At 46.1% G+C, this 20,354-nt stretch overlaps 1 protein-coding gene across 5 annotated transcripts in view; it reads right to left on the bottom strand.

Annotated features, from left to right (window-relative positions):
• CDK12 (cyclin dependent kinase 12) overlaps nucleotides 1-20,354 on the bottom strand; it is a 93,516-nt gene that overhangs the window by 21,011 nt on the left and 52,151 nt on the right. For 2 of the 5 annotated variants that reach the window (XR_004960275.1, XR_004960276.1), the window contains exons 14-16: nucleotides 12,243-12,351; nucleotides 11,618-11,763; nucleotides 8,058-8,156 (exon numbers count right to left, since the gene is read on the bottom strand). The gene's annotated coding sequence lies outside the window, so the exon portion shown is untranslated. Of the gene's footprint in view, nucleotides 1-3,240; nucleotides 3,289-8,057; nucleotides 8,157-11,617; nucleotides 11,764-12,242; nucleotides 12,352-20,354 lie in introns of those variants that run through there. The other 3 variants (XR_004960277.1, XR_004960278.1, XR_004960274.1) reach the window with 3 other exon arrangements.

Genomic DNA, 20,354 nt, shown 5'->3' with positions numbered 1-20,354 from the left:
CAGCCCCCTCAGGGTCATGTGGGAGGCAACCAATTGATGTCTCTCTCACATTGATGTTTTTCTCTCTCTCCCCTGCTTCCTTCCTTCCACTCTATCTAAAAATTAATGGAAAAATATCCTCAGGTGAGGATTAACAAAAAACAAAAACATGAACCTTGTCCTGGCCAATGTGGCTCAGTTGGTTGGGTCTCATCCCATGGACCAGGAGGTTGCCGGTTTGATTTCCAGTTATGGCTCAACGGTTAGAGCGTCGGCCAGCAGACCAGAGTCCTGGCTTCAGTTTCCCCTAAGGGCACGTACCTCGGTTGCAGTTTGTCCCCAGCCCAGTTGGGGTCGTGTGGGTGGCAACCACTTGATGTCTCTCTCTCACATCAATGTTTCTCTCTCTCTCTCTCTCTTTCTCCCTCTCTCCCTCCCGCTCTATCTGAAGATACATGCAAAAATGTCCTGGGTGAGGATAAAAAAAAAATAGATGAGACTTGCCTGACCAGTGTGGCTCAGTGGATTGAGCATCACCCATGGACTGAGAGGTCCTGGTTTGATTCCTGGTCAGGGCACATGCCTGGGTTGCGGGCTTCATCCCCAGTGGGGAGCGTGCAGGAGGCAGCCGATCCGTGTTTCTGTCTCATATCAATGTTTCTCTTTCTCCCTTCCTCTAAAAAATCAATAAAAACATATTTTAAAAAAATAAATGAGACTTATAAATCATGGCATATCTAGGTAATAAAATATTCTATAGACTTGAAACACACTTTAAAAATATACACCCAGCCCAGCTAGTGAGGCTCAGTGTTTGAGCGTTGACCCATGCACCGAGAGATCACCAGTTCGATTCCCAGTCAGGGCACATGCCCAGGTTGTGGGCCAAATCCCCAGTGGGGGACATGCAGGAGGCAGTCATTGATATTCTCTCTTACCAATGCTCCTATCTCTCTCTCACTCTCCCTTCTTCTCTCTCTAAAATCAATAAAGAAAAAAAATATATGTATCTATATATATACACACACATACACACACACATATATATACCCAGCACAATGTAGGCACTCAATAAATGGTAGTTCACTTTACTTTACTGGGATGTTCCAGGTATCAGAAGAGATAATTATAGGTAAATGTACTTAACAAACTGTAAAGTGCCTGGCAAACACTAGGTGTTGCTATCCTAATGGCCGTCTCTTCTGGCTCCACCCTAGATGAAGATGTACTTCCAGGCAGAACACTGCCTAAGGTGCTCCTGGCTTGAGATGGATGGGAATGGGGGGAACTGACTTACTGGGGAGTCTGAATCAAGGGATTGGGTCTATTTCCTTTCCAGGAGACTGCCACCCCTGGCTCCACACCATTCTCCCCTCATATGCATATACACATATTTGTACTATAATTTCTGGGGATTCATGGAATCTTTGAAGCAATATCAGCCCTGCTGACTCCATAAAAGTAATAGATTCTATTGTATCAACCCCTGTTGACTGAGTACGTACTGAGTATCAGGGACTGTCTTAGGTGCTTTACATACATTATTTCACTACATTCTCTCAACAACCTTAAGAGGTTTTTCTTCTGTATTTCAGAAGAGGAAAGTAGGACTCAAAGAGGTTAAGTGACTTACCAAGGTAGCACAGCTGATAAATGGCAGTACTAGCACTGGAACCCAAGACATCTATCTGCTTAACACATGCTACATTTAGAAGGACTGAGGAGGGGTACACTGTGTGAAGACTGCACTGAGGCCCACATCTGGAGGAGCCCCAGAAAAGTAACCTGTTGTTCCAATGCCCCTTGCGTAGGCACAGGCTTAAATCTATCCATGCAGAAGGAAAATCTCTGAAGAAAAACAGGACCATTCTGAAGTCTTACATCCTATGAGTTTTTCCCTATGTCTAATCTCTATCCTTTCTGCTAAAATGTGCTCCTTTTTCCTCTTGTTATCAGTGGAGATGGTGAATATATGAACCTCCACAAAAAGTCCAATTCAGAAGGGGATAAAGGAGCTTCTCCTCCCCTAGTTCTGCTGAGGCCATGACTAGGACACTTTGGTTCCTTTTTTCTCTTGGATCTGCCCCAAGAGAGCAAACCAAAGATAAGCAGGAGAAAATGGTCCAGGAATAAAAGCAGAAAGAAGTAGCTTAACCAGACCAAGGAGACCAACTTGGAAGATGGCCTGGGAGTCCCTTGGGACCTTAGTGCCAGCTCCAGGGTGAAGTTCAGGTGGGCAGTTTTCCCTACCAGGCTCAGCAGCCAGCTTGATGTTTGACATCTACCTAGTTGTAGAAGTCTGGCCAGCATCCCTCATGCGAGAGCCTCTTGTCTGTCTTGATATAAAATCTCTATAGAAAGGACAGGGCTGGGGGCTCTGCCACTCAGTATTTATTCCCCTGTTTCAGTACTACCTCACTGGACTTGGTCAGGATCAGGCAGACCAACTGGGGGCCTTAGCAATGCCCGGGGAAGAGAATAGTCATGTGTGGAGGATGCTGGGATCCCAAGGCTAGGTCCAAAGCTCTTTTTCTCAACATGAGACCCAGGAGGACAACTGAGGCCTGAGTCTGAACACATAGATTGGGGAGGGGAATTCTTGTCCCTCCCTCCCTTCATCCTTCCCTCTTCCATACACTATTCTAGCCTGCTGGGGCCCAAGCATGCCCGCTGCTCACTTTGGCTTCCTTCACCACCCACCCTATGGACAGGAAAGGGTTAAAGGCATGGTATGGGCAAGCTATAAATTTCCCATCAGTGTAGGGAGAATAGGACTGTTGGCAGGGAGGGGGCTGGGCTGGGGGGGGGGGAGGGGGAACTGGGAAAAAGCCAGGAGGTTGTCTCTAGGTAACAATAAACACTGCAAGCAAGGAGCAGCTGTTACACTTACTCTCTCTGCATCACAATGCTGAAATAACACTAATAAACCAGTGAGCCCAATGCACAGGCACACACGCACTTCGCGCTGGGCTCCATAGCACCCCTAGGCCTGCCCTCTGCTTTGGGTCAGGGCCTTGGTACCAGTGGACATACCAGTCTTGGCCTAGATATACTTGTGGGGAGGATAAGGGTTGATGAGTCAGTCTCACTCAGAGTGATAGTCTCAGAGTCAGGGGAGTGGCAGAGGCTGGGGATTCTGGGTTCAGATCCTGATGCATTCACTGGTGGAAAGAGTTCAAATGGGATAACTCTTAGCTGGGCATTGAGAGGAGAGAAGGAGAGCGAAAGGGAGAAAAGTATAGGGAACAGACAACCACTTACCATGTCTTCTCAGATCGGAGGGGATGAAATGGCCAGGAGTGGAGCTGGCTGAAAAGAGGTAGAAGAAAAGGGGGGGCCAAGATAAGGTTTGAAAAAGAGAGAAGCAGCCCAGCCGGTGCGGCTCAGTGGTTGAGCGTCGACCCATGCACCAAGAGGTCGCTGGTTCAATTCCCAGTCAGGGCACATGCCCAGGTTGTGGGCCTGATCCCCATTAGGGGGGCATGCAGGAGGAGGCCAATCAATGTTCTCTCTCATCGATGTTTCTCTCTCTCTCTCCCTCTCCCTTCAATAAAGGGAAAAAAAAGAGAGAAGCATGTGGTATTGAGCAGTGATTTTTTTTAAATATATTTTTTTCTTTTTATTGATTTTAGAGAGAGGAAGGGAGAGGGAGAGAGAGGAAGGGAGAGGGAGAGAGAGGTGGAAACATTGATGAGAGAGAACATTGACTGGCCGCCTTCTGCATGTCCCCCACTGGGGATCTGGCCCACAACCTGGGCATATGCCCTGACCAGGAATCCAATCGGTGACCTCTTGGTGCATGGGTCGACGCTCAACTGCTAAGCCACACTGGCTGGACAAGGAGTGATTTTTTGTTTTTTTAAATCCTCACTCGAGGACATTTGTCCATTTATCTGTTGATAGAGTGGGAGGGAGTATGGGAGGGGGAGAGAGAGAAAGAAAGAAACACTGACGTGAGGAGGACACATCGACTGGTTGCCTCCCGGCCTGACACCAACCAGGGCCAACGACTTGCCCTTGACCGGAACTGAACCCACGACTCTTTGGTCTGTGGGCCAACCCTCTAACTGCTGAGCCAAACTAGCCAGGGCTTGAGGAGTGATTTTTATATTTCTCACTCATTCTCTCTTACATCTCACCACACCTAGTGCACCCCCTCACAGCACCACTTTTATACCAGAGCCAGGTGATTACTGGCTTAGTTCAGGACTGAGCTTTATTATGGGGCCTGGGCTCCTGATGCTGTCAGGGAGAGTGGGGGAGTGAAGCTGATCCCATGTTCCTACATGAAGGGCAGCTGGTCTGTCCCTTTCTCCAAGCAAATCCATCTCTGGATCTCCAGGAGCATCTCAGCAGAGGGCCCTTCTCTCCAGCTGGAAAGCAAAGCCACCAGCAATGAATGCAACAGAAAAAGGCAAATGAGTATTTGGACTCTATTGGAGAAATCCCCTCCTCTTAGCCCATCCTTCTGAGTTTAGAGGGAGGGTATTTATTTTCATTAAAAATATTTTTTTCTTTATTGATTTTAGAGAGAGAGGAAGGAAGAGGGAAAGAGAGATAGAAACATAGATGAGAGAGAACATCGACTGGCCGCCTCCTGCATGCCCCCCACTGGGGATTGGGCCCACAACCTGGGCATGTGCCCTGACCGGGAATCGAACCAGCGACCTCCTGGTACGTGGGTCAACACTCAACCACTGAGCCACACCGGCTGGGCATTATTATATATCTGGATTCACTGGTATCCAAGATCCCTACTTCCCTTTGCTGAAACAAGGATGCCCCTAGGACTGTGGTAAAAGGCGTGGCTAGTTCTCATGGTCTATCTTCTGACCCCTTCCTGCTGGTGTGATCTCAAATACATCCCCTCAATTCAGAAAGGATGGAGAAGATGCACACTGCCATTCTGGCCTGTAAGGAAGAGAGAATCAGCACCTTTGAGGACCTATGGTGCCTATTTCCAAGGAAGAGAGTACAGAAACCAAGTAGTCTTATAATAATGTTTTGTTTTTTTTTAATTCCTAAGTCATGTGATGTCAGCTGGGTACCCAGAGCTCTGAGCAGGCAAGTGAGGGCAGGAACAAGGCACTGTATCTACCTGGAAAGCCTGTCTTCTGGAAGGTGCCCAGGAGCACTGAGCTGCCCCAGCTCATGTGGATGCCCAGTACCTTCTGTGTAGCCAACTATTACAGTAAGAGCAAGAATAACTAGCCCCTCCTACCTTTTCCTCACTGGGAAGCCTCTCACTGGGATGCTCAGCCTCCCTCTGGGATGCTCAGCCTCCCTGTTCTCTTTCCCATTTCTCCCTCTTCCTTCATAGCTAGGGCCTTTCCTTGCCCCACAATCCAGATAAGAGACCTTTATCCACAGAGCTCAGAGTGGGGTAGAAATGGGCAAATGAGAGTCTAACAGGCTTGGGCCCCCTTCCCCTCTGTTGTTTTCAGGAGCCGCCCCCACTGCTATGAGTCACCAAAACCTTGAGCTCAGCTGAGCTGCCAGCAGTCTTCTCCCTCCCGCCTCCTCCAGCCAAGCAGATATGTACCTATAGGGCCCCAGAGCCCACCATCTTCCTACTTGTAGGGTCAGAGCCCCCTCCTTTATCTCTAGGAATCTGCAACACACATATACGTTGAGATGAGTGAGCAAAAGAGTGCAAGAGACCCCAGCATGTGCTCTGCGCTGCAGCAGACAGCAGCTGCCTGCACAGAGAGCAGGACCGCCAGCCGGGAGAGCTGGCACACTTTGTGAGCATGTGAGAGGGGGCACAGGAAGGAATGGGGCAAGGAGGCTGTTTCAGAAGCAGGTATCTCCTCCTGGATCCCTCTCTGGTCAGTTTCTTCTCCTTGACCTTTCTCCTGGGTGCTGATGGACATCATGGCACTGCCACCTCTGGGATGCTTTCCTTCCCCCCCTACATGGCTTTAGGAGCTAGAGAGGGGATCTGCATGACAATCTTCAAGGTGTTAAAGTGGGAGGTTCAGCCCTGGCCGGTTTGGCTTAGCAGTTAGAGCGTCGGCCTGCTGTCCAGAGAGACCCAGGTTTGGTTCCCTCTAAGGGCACGGACCTTGGTTGCAGTTTGTCCTGGCCCTGGTTGGGTCGTGCGGGTGGCAACCACTCGATATGTCCCTTTCACGTCGATGTTTCTCTCTCTCTCTCCCTCCCACTCTATCTGAACAAAGAATGGAAAAATGTCCTCAGGTGAGGATAAAAAAAAAAAGTGGGAGGTTCAGATATCCAGGTCTCACTCCATCCAGTGGGTCACATGGAGGGAGAAGGAGGAGAGGGGTCTTACCAGAGTAAAAGCTAAACCCTGGGCCAATACTGAGCTCCTCAATGATTCGCTTTTCTCCAGAGTACAGGGGATTCTGGGTACTGCTATGTCTGTGTTCCACTTATTTCAAGTCTATTCCCTTTTCCCTGCAAAAGCTTAGGGTTCCTTCTGGACTCCAGAGCAGGCTCTAGGCTTAGACTCCAGGGTTGAAGATCTGGCACCCTTGGCTAAACCTGGGTGATGTGAGGCAGGGAGGGTGGAGCTTGGGGGAAGAGAGGCCCTGTTCCTTAGAGAAAGATCCTTAGAGAAAGATCTTAGAGAAAGATGCTTTAAGGGTCTTTCAGCTCCTCCAATGTGCCTCCTGGCTGGAGTAGGGGTAGATAAGGAGTGAGAAAGAGGGCCTATGAATGCCTAACGTCCTCTCCCCTCCTTCTTCACAGCAGGATCTTCTCCACTGCTCTGTTTCAGAGGAGAAATAGAGGCTCTGTAAACAGGAGGCACCTAATAAATCCCCTGAAAAATATTCACTATGAACAGCCTGCCCTACATTAGGCAGCCAGCCCCACAGGCAGGACGACAGGACTCTCAGTTCCTAATTTTTCCCTATCTTCTCCCCACTTTCAGGCTTCTTCCTGATCTCCCTTGACAAGAGAAACTTCCTTCCTTTTCAACTCCCTAGCACAGCTCTCCTACCCTACCCCCACCCATGCAGGCCCTCAGAAGTAGTGGGGGAGCTAGAAGGATTCTTTCCAGACTGTTAAGGGGGATGTGAGAGGGCCCTTCTTATCTTGTTGGCAGTAGAGAAGGCAGAGAATCAAGACAGCCAAGATGACCCCAAGCGTCTAGGACAGGGCAGGGTGAGGCTGGGGACACTTAGATGCACATCCTGCTCTTACCAGGGCCTTTGAAGATATAAGATGGGGTACTAAGACAGAGGTGAAGATAATTCTGGGAGTGGGCGAAAGGTGTTGGGAGCTCGGAGAGTGTGACAAAGTTTCTACCAACACTGCTTTCCAAGTTCTCTGCCCATGCTCTCCCTAACCCCAACTTAGTCTCATGAAGCACAGAACAAACAAGGTTAAATTTTTTGAAGGAAAATGCCAGGAAATGCTACCGTTGGTAACCTGGCGGGAAAATCTCTCTTCTCCTTCCTTCTCTCCCTGCTTAACCTTAGTGTCTGAACAGTGAAGGAAGCAGGGGGTGGGGATGGAGACAGCAGGAAATGTACCCTTCTCTCCAGTGTGCGCCAACACCACACAGAACCAGATGGGGCCCAACTGAGAGCTCTGGAGCCGTGGAACCACATGAATACAGGGGCATTTCTGACTCAGCCTTCAGAGCCTGGAGTTTCGTTTCTATCTCTGTTCTCAGCTTAGACATGCACAAAAGGTATAAGACCACTCTTTAATTCTCTCTAGCAGCTTATATTGCATCAAGGAAACTTGTGATAAAATCTCAAAAAAAGCTCAATATTTAGTTAGTGCTGGGGGATTTATTTCTAGGTTAAGGAACTGGGGTAGTTGGTGCATTTCTTTCTCTGTGGACCTTATAAAATATGGTAAAATCCCATGAATCCCTAGCAGAGCCATTACACGGTGGGATCTGTCTGCCTGGAAGCAAGGGAATGCATGAGACAATCTTTGGAATAGGCTGCATAAAGGAAATGTCCCCAAGTAGTGCACCTGCCTGACTCCCCTGAGTTGCTTCCAAGACTCATGGGCCAGAGACAAGAGACTCCAAGCAGTACAGAATAATGTCCTACCAACATTCTTTCCTTGATTTTCCTCCCCACACTCTACCTACCTACCTTTCCCTGTGTTCCCAGGAACTCTCCAAATCCAGGAATACAAAGCAACACCAGGACAGGATTCACCTGATTACCCATCTCTGGGTTCCGTTTCCACATCTATAAAATGAAGAGTTCAGCAAGATGAGATCCAGGTTCTCTTCCTTGCAACAGTAAGGTTCTGATTCATACCCCAAAGGCACCAGGCCTCATTTGCATGCTGTTCTACATGTGGTCTCCATGGCACTTATTTTATGTCTAATGTACAGAAATATCTCTGAACCCTGCCCTCCTCCTCTCTCTCACCAGTGTCTGGTTCTGTGGTCCCCCTAGCTCTTGTCCTCTCTCTTCAAAGCTCTGTCCCCACCTTCCTTTCACTTCATGTTATAGCACTCACTGGGACAAGCCCAACTGGACAAAACCCTAGGAGCAAGAAAACAGCCTTACCTAATATTCTGGCTGCAATTTTGGGCCCCAGACCTGAGTCAACCGGTAGAGTTCCATCCTTTTTGAAGCTCCTGGCAGTTGGGGGTAATCCTGGCACCTCTCCTCAGTGTCTCCCCTCTTCCTCCACCTCACTATTCTCCATGCCAGAACGCAAAGTGGCCAGTGATTGATGGGCCTGGGTTCCCGGTAACCGCACCCAGTGGCCCAATCCTCCTCCTTTACCCAATCCCTCCCCTGTCCCTATTCAGAGATCAGATTGTCTCATGTTGGTCCCTGAGGTCCCATTAATTAAAAATACATCCAATTAAATGGCAGGTGAAAACGTGCTATTGGAGCTTTCCACCCCCCTTGCCCCAGCTTGGTCCCCCTGCCCCCCTTAAGGCTCAGCTGTGCTTTGAGCTGAGAAAAAAAAAAAAAAAAAAGACAGAGAGAGAGAGAGAGGAAGAATGAGGGAGAGAGAAGAGGAAGACATAGGGGTGGGGTATGGTGGTGTGTAGGGGGCTGCTATTTGAATCTCTGCCAGGGTAGCATGTGCCAGCCTGGGAGGGTGGCACTGTGCCCTGGTGTCTAATTTCTGGAGGTGTGAGTAGGTTTAGTCAGCTGGGTACCCACTTCCATTTCCCTTAAAGGGGCAGAGAGAAGTCAAAGGGCATGGCTAGCTGTGCTGTCAACTTTCTGGGCTTGGTGGATGAAGGGCAGACGTGTACATGAGAGAGGACCCTTAGGTGGAGGTGAGAGGTTCAGGGGTTGGGAGAGTCTGAGGCCTCCATTCTTGGCATATCTCTGCTCTTCCTTACACGGCAAAGAAGATAAAGATGAGGCGGCTGGGACCCAGGTGGCAGGGCATGGCAATGTTCCCAAGCCAGGCTGTGCCTACCCCTGCCCACAGGAAAACTGAGAAAAGAATGGAGGGAGGAAAGGAGGAAGAAGCCATAATTTGGGTGGGAGCAAATGGGTCAGATGGGATAAAATATACAAGGATGAACACTTGTGTTGGTACTATAACCCCCAGAACCTTATAGGTAAGAGTGTCTGGAAAGACTTGTTCTGTTTCCCCTTTCTCTAGGCAAAAAGAAACAGCAGTAGTGTGAAGTCACATTGACCTGGCTGCCTGGCAGGCTGTGAGTAGGATATCTCCCTTGCTGAGCACTGATAACTCTTGTTCTCCTCCACACTTACTATGTCCCCAGCATTTTGTCAGCACCTGCCCCTGCGCCAACCACCCGTGGTAAAGTCCTCTGGCCCCAGGCAATGCAAGCTAATGGGCACTGAGAGCTGTTGGGAGAAGAGCTAGGAATGAAGGGATGACAAAGGGGGCACTCGGAATCCAGGCAGAAATGGGGGTGGTTTGCAGACCCAGGGCCCCCGCCTGGCCTCCTTGGCAGCCTCAGTACCTCCTCACTTCACTTTAACGCTAATTGGAGATTTTAATCTGCGCTGCTGCTCTGCTCGGGGTGCTGGGGGGAGCGCCAGCTGTGCAGTAATTCCAGCAGCACCGACTGTTTAATCAAGCTGTCCTCCTGGGGAGGGGCTCTTGGGCATGGGGGTAGGAGGGAGGAGGAGAACCTCTGTCATCCCCCTTAGCCTATTCAGCCTGGAAGGGCTTCATGGAGACTGAGGATCAATTTGTGGGGTACCTCATCCCATAAGGGACCCATGGCCACTTGAATCCCTAGCAGAGCCATTACACAGTGTGAGGTCAGTATAAGGCTCATGGGCTAAAACTGCCTCCCTTCCCATCCTGCTTTCTGACACCTTTTTTGGTTCAGAGCTCTAGGGTGTCCTGGGGTATCCTCCAAATTATTCAGGCTGCAAACTTCTACTAGACCATCTTGAGTTCTGCAGGTTTGCACAGGGGCTACAGAACGCTGAACTTTCCACTCTTTGTCCTCTCAGTCCTCTCTCCAACACTCTCTCACTAACAAAGATGCTTCTCTTAAAACAACTGTAGGAGATTTTTTCTCTGAAAAGCACAGGTATCCCCACCCTCTGGGTTAAAAAGTGACTGTCTTAGAGGCAGGGAGACAGTAGAGCGGACAGCTGGAGGCTGCTACACCTTGAAGGAGAAAAGTACCTGTGCAAGGTGTTCAGCGCCTAGAGCCAGGGGGCTTCCCAAGCTCAGCTGGGAACACACTGAGATATCAGGCCACTAGGGCAGTGTTCAGGGTCTCGGGCCATTTTTAATAAAGAAGAAGTGGTACTTATAATTTTTTTGGTTTCTTAGACCCCAGTCTCAGGGTCTTTTGGGGTCTTTCTGACCTCTGTTTTGGGGAAAGGGTGCCCCTGTTGCCCTAACCCTATCTGCTATGGGGCAGGAGTTTTAATTGGTCAGCAGCACCCTCGTGTGGCAGAAACCAAGATTGCAGCTGCCCAAGTGGCCCAGCAGCTTTGGAGCATCAGCCAGGTTGACAGACAGGTGGGCAGGGTTATAAATATTGGTGCTCTCAGTGCCATCAAGGCACCCCATGCATACTTACTGCTTGACCACTTCTAGGGGCATTTCCTGCCTTCTAACGCCTGCCCTGTCCTCCATCCATCCCATCTGAACTACAACTCAAGGTAAGTACCTATCAGGGGAGTGAGCACCTTACCCAGAGCTGGCACTTATGTTAGACCACTGCTCATACTGTCTGGATTGTAAGCATGAAAGAGGCACTGCTGAGAGAGGAGGCCTTAGATCAAAAGGGTAAGCTGATGTCACCTCCAATGGCAGGAGAGGCTCTGGCACCCCTGCCAACTCTCTACAGGCGCCAGACAAGAGCTGCCACCTGAGCTCAAAACAGAGTATCACCTAGTGGTGGGTTCTGCCCTACAGCAATCCATTCTCCACTCCCTGGTGAGGTGTGGGAATGAATAGGGACAGACTCAAATACCTCCCGTGTCAAATACCATCTGTTTACTGGTCACTTCTTCCCACACCTACTAAATGGGGGAAAGGGTTCTGAACTACAGAAAAGGGAATGGAAATTTAACATCAGGAAGTTCTCACTAGAGATTAGGGCTAGAAGTCACGAAGGCAGAGAACTGAGTCACTAAGGCCTTCCTCTCATTGAAGATATTTAATAACAGACAGAAATACTCTCAGAGAGAAACATGATCCTACTTGGATTTGGTGGTCAGGAAGAGGAACTCACCTACGTGGCAGCAACAAGGGTGGAGGTGAGTACAGGAGGCAGGTGACCTGCCCAGTTCTGGGCATTGAGGATGGAGAGAAGCAGCCTGTAGGCCTCTACTTCTGGTGTCTAGCAAAGTATTTGGATAGGTGGATCTTCCATCTAACCTGGAAAGGAGGCGGAGAAGCTGATGAGAAGTAGTAAGAAGAAACAGCACTGCTCTATCCTGACTTAGAATAAAGAGAGAGAAAATAGCTTCTTGGGAAGAAGAGTTATCTGTGTGTGTGAGGTGATGGGTGAGTGGGGCAGGTGTTGCAGAGGTGAGGCTGAGAGTACCAACATCAGCTTCCCACCATAGAGGAATATCCATTAGCACAGCTGGCCAAGAGGAAGGAAAGGGAATGAAATGATTGCTGATGCTAATAAAGGGGGTTACCCACTCTAGCCAGGAGGGAGAAATTGTTAATCAGAAGGTAAGATACCATAATAGGGTCAAATAAAAAGTTAAGGAAAAACCTTTGGAGATCTTTGGAAATAAGAAAAAGTGTGTGTGTGTGTGTGTGTGTGTGTGTGTGTGTGTCAGAGAGACAGACAGAGACCCTTACAAAAGTAGGCCTGTGGCCTCTGATTGACATTAGGTCCCTACCTGGCTTGAGTCTGGGAAAGACACTGAATTTGCTAGGGCTCCGTATATCAGGTGACTGATGGACATCACCAAATTCCTCAGGGGCCATCCCTCCTGCTGCTACTGCCACCTGTAAAAAATAATGATAATAATAACAGGTTATAATAGACATGAGACAAGGGACTAGACAGCAAAGAAAGTCTTTGATCTTTTACCCAGGAGCATGGCCTTGGTAGGTAACAGTGATGGTGATGGTCACCATTCTTCCAATTCCCTCCAACCTGAACATGAAGCCCAAAAGGATTCATGAGCCTTAAGTATGCCCCTAAAGAGAGTTTTATCTGTTCCAAGAGTCCTACCTCTAGGGAATTAGTTCTCAGTCTGAAAAAGTAAAAACCACGGTTCCTATACTTAAGAGGTAAGAATTGAAGAGAAACAGAAGTGGTGAAACTCAGAATTATAAAGGGCAACGAAGATTCAAGGTGAAAGCAAAGTTAATACAAGAAGGTGACTGAAAAAGACCATTTAGTTTTAGATCAGATCACCAGCTTGAACTCAAGGCTCTCTTGTCCAAAACAGCTTCTTCAAGGGCTCGGAGGCAATGAAAAAAGAAGTTCTGTGAGACAGAAAAGATGTTTGCAGGACAGCAGACATGATGGAATTTGAGCACATAGATCTATCATACATTCCCTAGGTAACTGATTTTTAAGCCTTTTCATCTCATGGGACACAAAGTAATTGCTAAAATTCTGTGGCACACCAAAAATATATTTTTTTGCCAATCTGAGCAAATTTTAAAAAGGTATACTTTTGATTCATTCACACCAGACTTTCTGTTGTGTTGGCTGTTGTCATTTTTTTTTTTTAATTTGACAATCTAAGGGGAAAGAGGTTAGTGCCCTTGACTAGTCAGGTACTGCATGTTTTAAAAATTCTTGCAGCACAATAGTGAGCCTCTAGCACACTGGTTGAAAATTGCTGCCCTAGGTAAAGAGAAATTTGCACGGGGACCAACTCCACATTCCTCCTATGCTGTCAGTTAGGGTGTGATGGAGAAATGTAAAGGCTTTGTACTAGGATCTATTTCTTTGTCATCAGCAATGTTCATTTTGCAGACCCGTTGCCCCTCTGACCTGGATCCATAACTCTATCTCTAAGCAACCAAGTGGTGCCTTTCTCCCTCTAAGATTCTGCTTCCCGCTTAGGGACTCTTCCACACTCCCCTCTCTGATCATTAGTGGCTCACAGACTCATGTGCATGAGCACTGGAAGGGACTTGTAGATACACCTGGGGAGGTCCAAAGAGGGAAGGGAGTCTCAACACCAGAGTAAGATGACTTTAGAACCTGCTGTGCCTGTCAGCCCACTGAGCACACTCTTTAGGGTTTAAGTACTGTGGAGCACCACACCATCTTCCTTCTGCCCCATCAAAGGAGAAAATCAACAACTCAAAACTACAAAAGGAAAAATGAGAGAGGAGTAGAGTTCCCCACCCCTAATTTCCCTTCAATATCAGAAATTATCCCATTTTACTCAATTCTATAATCCCTCCTTCTCTCATTCAGAGACGCCCCTTAGTTTCCCAGCAGGTGAGATGTGTTGTTTCCCCCTTCCATCTAATTTTGCTTTTTAATACAGCTGCACTGTAATGCAAAGAAGCCTAATTGAGATTTAGAGTAAATTCCTCACATTGTCTCTGAGGACCTTTTCATGGCTATCCAACCCCCAGCGATGGTGGCAAAATTTGAACTTTGGGGTCTCTGACAGCATTATGATCTTTGGCCGTGGCTGCTACTTGCTTCCCAATAAACCAGAACCCTTGACTCTAAATAAAAATTACACTTGTATAATTTGCATGTCATTGAAAAGTTGGTTTTTGAGGTAAAAATATATCAAGCTTCTTCTTAGTTTTTCTACTAGTTTTTTACTAATTAAAGGTAATTTTCATATTTACCTTTCCCTCTCAATCTGTCCCTCCCCCCTCAAAATCTCACAGCCCTACCTACCTTCCTTTCCTAAGGAAGCTCACGGACCTCAGGAGTTGGTGGATCTTAAAGTTTGGGGGCTCTATACCCAGATTAAGATTCTAGTTAACATTCTGGTCTCTTGAATTCTAATCTTGGCTGGCTGCCACTAACTACCTCACTATGAACCTGTGAGCAAGGCACTTCCCTTCCCTATACCTCAGTTTCCTACTCTGTAAACTGAGAGGTTGGATTAGGTGATCTCTAGGGTCCCTTTCCAGCTCTAGCCATTTATAATTCTATAAAGGAGAAGATACAAGTGTCTTTCCATCATGAAGTGAGACATTCCTGCTGTTAGCACCTTCTCTCTGGGCCAATGCAGTAATAAGCTTCCCTATAGATGCCTGTCTCTCATGCTGGCTTAACTAAGGGACAAACAAGTGAGTTTTGAGGTCTTCATTTAAGTGCGAAACTCCTTCTATTATGAAGAAAAGATATTAAGACAGTGATCTAACTCTAACCATGAATCTTGACAAAGCAGATGTGAGACAAGGCATGTATAATGGGCAGGAAAGAGTATGATGAGTGTGCCCCCCTCACAAAACACACCCAAAACTATTTAAGAGTCTGAGCACACATTTGGCTTTGTGCTAGACAGCCCCATATAAGTAGTGGCTGCTTATCCAATACAACTTTGTGTGGACGTGTGTAAACACATGCAGAGGATTGACATAAATGTCCAATCAATGCAGACTCAACTCCTGTTCTCTCCTACTCTAGGCCTATATATGCCTTGTAAGAAGCTATAGTGGGAGGAAACACCACATCCCAGTCTTCCCCCTCCCCAAAGTCAGAAAGGAAGAGACAGTGAGACAGGAGCTACTTGGCTTCCTATAAATTGTTTTGTCCTTCCTCACAGCTGCAATCAGAAGCTAAGGGCTCCCGCAGGCCTTGTTCTGATCTGCTGCAGGCGATGGAGGGTTTTTGAAACGGAGAGTACTTGGCTACAGCCCCGTTTCAGCTGCCATTGGGGCTGGCTAATGGGCTCATTCGGGAAGACCCCCGCCTGCCTTACTAAAGAGTCCCCCGCCGACCCCCTCCCCAGTCCCAACCCAATTAATAAATGGGGGCTCTCACTTTATGGCTCTGGGAGCAGGAACCAGAGATACAAATGACCCCCAGGGAGGGGCAGGAAAAGGCCTTCCAAGAATCAAGCCAGAGAATTGTGCATCCACAGGCACATGCTGCCACAGGCTAGTCATATCCCATTTTCAGAGCATTAAAGGGGAAGAAACTGGAAAACAACAACTGCATTTTCTTTCCCAGATGCAGAGTGGGGCAGCACTCTTCAAGTCTATAGGCACATCCCAGCAACTCTCTTTTACCTCGTTTCCAACCTAAAAAGGGAAGAGTGCAGGTGATCCTCTAGGCAGACATCACACACACAACTATTTTCCAGGGAGAGAGCCCCCTCCTAGACTCTGCAATACTGAACACAGACACATCCCATCAAGTGGTTAATAAAGTAAACACTTCCTACTTCTTAAAAACAAAGCAGCTACCACTTTCCAAGCTCTCATCATCAACAGCATAAATATGTACTGGGGTCATCATCTTCAGGCTATCTTTTACGCCTCCCCTCACATCCAAACTATCATCAAGCCTTGCTAATTCCTATGGACCCAACTTCCTTTCTTCTCATTCCAGCCTTACTCTAGTGCAGGCCCTCAGGGCTTCACAACTGAACCAGAAAAATTATATTCTAGGCAAGCTTTCCTGCTTCCTTCACCCAATACAGCTGCAAAAGTCTTCAACATCATATTCATCTCATCATGCTCTGCTGTTACTGCTTACCAAACCAAATTTAAATTCCTCATTCAGCCAACAAGATTGTTCCTCTGACTTCATTTCCTAATATTCCTTTCCCGTACCACCCTGACTAGTCCATTCACAGCCCTCTGCACAAAACACACATAAAACTTCTTCCATTAATTTTTCCCCTCGAATCACATTCTTCTCTTCTGTTCCATGCTATCTTTATTACCTTCAAAGAATCTTTTCTGGTTAACTCAATTTTTTCCTGATTATTCCTTTACTTTGGCTCCCTGTTACTAATTTATTTTATAATCTGACTTAATACCAATTCCCCACTTCCCACTCAGGTATGAGACTTATCTCACACTAGACCCAGAAGCTTCCTAAAGGTGGGGCCCCCTTCCCTAACCTCCCCGCCCCCCAGAAGTTGCCTTCTACTTAGGACATGACTCACCTGCTGATATTACTACTTCCCATTGAAACAGCCCTCATGGTATATAATTCTTGGGGTATATATAAACAACTATAAGGAATACAATCTTATTCTCAATGTCAATTTTCAGGCTGTCATCTGCTCCTACCAATACTGAATTTGGCACTGAGTCTTTCCAAAATTACAAATTATCTCATGACTTCAAAGTGTATTGCAAAACAAACAAAAAAGCACAACCACCAAATGAATTTGGTTATCTCCTTGATTCATACTACATAGACACCATTTTCTTTGAAGACCCCTTAGGATGAGAAGCCCCATTTTGTTCCCTATTTCTAAAATTAATCCTATATTCTCAGGTCATGACCTAATTTTCTAGAATGTAAATCAATCCAAGAGCCAATAGTAATCTTGTTTCCTACCAGCCCTGCCTCTAGCCTACTTCTGACCATCACATTTTTTGCAAAGGTCTCTAGGAATAGAGAAGTTATTCAAGAGTCTCTTTCAACTATTCAGTGAGTGCTTCCTTAAATTAACCTCACTTTCAAACCTGACTCTTCACTTCCTCTAGTTAAGCTCCATGTGGTTACACAGGAAAAAGTGATCTGCCACTCCCTTTTTTCTCCTACATATGCTCAGGATAATAAGATAAATTTGCCTTTTAATCTTTCCATCCCTTAGCCTCGGGTGCTTAAGAATCAAAGTAATAAAAGCAAAGCTCTTAGCACAGTACCTAACATAGTTTCCTGACAATGTAAGTCCTGTTGGCTTTCCCTTCTTCCTCCCAATACATTAGGTTTCTCTTTTCTGTGCCTGTTTTGTTCACTGGCTAAAGATGGCACTGAACTAAACAAACTAATGTTCTTTTGTAACTCTAACATTCTGATTAGTTTGCTCTTTTATGCACTACCTTCACTTGGATCTAAAATGAAGGGGAGAGGAATAATACTAGTTTCCAGGTTGACCTAAAATACACAAAACCACTTGCAGGAGTTTTAAAACCCCCCAAATACAATGTGATGCATCCATATCATTCCCTCCTTATTCCAGAATTATTCTTTTGAACTACGTAGATAGCAGTGCTGAGCAAAACATCCCTATTATGTTATTTGCTTAATATAATCTAGCTTCCCTAGGGAAAATGTCTCCATAACATCCCCCAGACTAAGGGTTCTAGGCCCAACCTCCAACCACAAAGGTAACACTACTGTTGCTCACAGTGGTGCTTTAATGGGGCCTCCCTGAAATGAATTGTGAAACTTTAGGGCATTAGTCCCAAATTTGCACTAGCTCAGCTGTAATTTTTCCTTCTACCTATATCCCTATCTTTTCTTCATAAGCAATTATATCCTAAGTCTCTTTCTACAGCTTGACCAGGAGACTGGTCTAGTTTCCCCCTTCTTTCCATCTCCTTCTCATATTGCTTCATTTTATATGAGACCTCTGGTCCCCAAACAGAAATTGCAAATACTGGTACAAGGCCAAACTCAGAAGTTCCTGAATTTATAAAAGGGATCAGCCTCCTAAGCTTTCTCTGTCTTTGAATTCAGTCTCTTTTCTCCAGAGCCAAAAGCATTAAAAATTGCATTAACCTTGGGGGGAGGGTTGTCTATCTACAAACTGATCCTTATCAAGGGTATCCCTCATTAGGCAGTGTTGTAGTTCTGTTCTTCATGACTGTTACACTTCGTGCTGCCTCCTCAGGGATTGTTTGGCTTGGATAAAATATGTCCTTCAGCCCTTTAAACTATCAACATTATCTTCAGTTTACAACCATGGCAGAACAAAACATCCCGAAATCCATCTACTTCTAGGTCCTAGGGAAACTATGTCTAAGTTAATTTACATCATGGCTATCCCCTCTTATTCCAGAAAGGTATACGGCAGCTGAGGGCTGTATATTGAGAAAGCTTTGCTGACAACTAACCATGTAGAGAGTATTTAAGACTAATTTCCTATCAGTCTCTTTCTCTCAACCTTGGACTACTAATTTTTTGAAATACAGATATGAGACAACCCAGTGGCCAAAGCATTTTTGGCACCCTAGTGATTAACCCACCAGGGCATCAAGGCAGCCCTCATTTGCATTCTCCTGGATAGCAGGGCCCTCTTCTCAACTTTACTTCCCACAGACACCTTCTGCAACTGAGCTTAGAAATGTCATCAGCAAAAGCAAGTCTCAGGATATGAGGAAAGAGGATGAAGTGAAGTTTGAGATTCCGTCTTTCTCAGACTAGTAAAAAAAATCTCTTGTACCCCACATAACATAAATTAAAAGCTCCTTTAACAGCTCTTCGCAATCAAAATGCATGGTTATTTTGCTTTCTCCTTCACCTTCCACCCCAAAAGTTGAGGATCCGGAAGAGACATTTGTCTTTGGAACTGCCTCTCATTACCCTTCATTACATTTAGAGTGAAGTGGCAATCACTCTAAATACTCTGTCAAGTTAAGCAATCAATACCTCTGGTAAGGCCTGAAGCATGGGAGCTGGGTAGTGAGTAGGGAGGAGAGAGAAAAATAGTAAATGAAAAGAAGTAGGTGGGCAGGATATGGAGAGACAGCTACATATAGTGAGGAGTGGTAGACCATCACTAGTAATTCCTTCAGGTATCACACTTCCCTCAGTCTCAACCCTAGCTTGGAGTAAACTAACTTGAGTATTCCTAAGGCTGTTAAGAAATGCTACACCTGGACAGTAAAATTAATCCAAGTGTCCAGGAATGTTCACCTTGCCTCTCAGGACAACCAGAAGACTTAGCAGTTCCATCTCTGCCTTGGAATAGTTGACTATTTACTTGAGAGACGCTCAACTTCCACTCCACCTAGCCCTTAGGTGACTAAGTTGTGAATAGAGAAGTAACTCATGATCTAAAAAAGTCAAGCTATGGGGAAATCTTTAGTAACAATGGAAATCCCAGTTCAGCACCAAGAATGTTGACTTTTTGAGGCATTAACCTTACCATACATTTATGGATGCCTGTCTGGGAAAAGATAGTGCCTAAGAAATTTAGATACTAAACTGTATGGATTCTAGTTAGAAAGGGCCTTGGGTGTGAAAGAAAGAAATAAAAGAAAGAAAGAGAAAGAAAAAGAAAGAGAAAGAGAGAAAGAAAGAGAGAAAGAGAGAAAGAAAGAAAGAAAGAAAGAGAGAAAGAAAGAAGAGAAAAGAAAAGAAAAGAAAAGAAAAGAAAAGAAAAGAAAAGAAAAGAAAAGAAAAGAAAAGAAAAGAAAAGAAAAGAGTCCAGTTAATTAGGTCCTCAGCCTTTAGGCCCCAAACTGAAAAGGTAGCCACTGCTATGAAGTGGAAACAAAATTCTCTAGTAGGTTGAAGTTCACACTCTTAAGTCATGAACACAGTAACCAGGAACACAGAATTCCAGGAATTGGAACAATCTTGAGCTCTCCATGGATAAACATGTGACAGCCCATAGGCAAGGGAACATAAACTTTGAGGATTCAAAAGCAAGCTGGCAACCCTCATCATTACGTTTTTGAAAATGCAACTTCTTCCTAATTTCCTTGTTCTGGTGTACCCGTTTAACTCTGTATAAGTGCTCACCCCATTCATAATTTCCTGATATCTATCTCCACTCTTGCTTTGTCTCTTTTTTTATGGGTTTTATCTGTTCTCTGCCTATTTGTATCATAACTAGCAAGAATGCAACCCATACTACAAGGAAAAGAAAATTAGTTCTCAGTGTCCTAAACCATGAAAGAGAAGGGAACACAATTATCTCCTCAGGTGGAAAAAGTAAAGCTTTTGGAGATAACAGGAATTTTAGCCATATAAACAACTTGGGACTCACTTTCTGGACTGGCAATGTATCAGGAAATCTCAACAGAGCTAGGAGACTAATTCCCTTGTTGACCTTACTCATGGTAACATAGGAGTGGTCAGAGGTAGTAGTGGTCCTGGTTTA

Source organism: Molossus molossus, unplaced genomic scaffold (assembly GCF_014108415.1).
Source record: "Molossus molossus isolate mMolMol1 unplaced genomic scaffold, mMolMol1.p scaffold_m16_p_19, whole genome shotgun sequence".
NCBI classification, from domain to species: domain Eukaryota; kingdom Metazoa; phylum Chordata; class Mammalia; order Chiroptera; family Molossidae; genus Molossus; species Molossus molossus.
The sequence above is the reverse complement of the archived record's forward strand: the minus strand, read 5'-3'. Positions and strand labels throughout refer to the sequence as shown.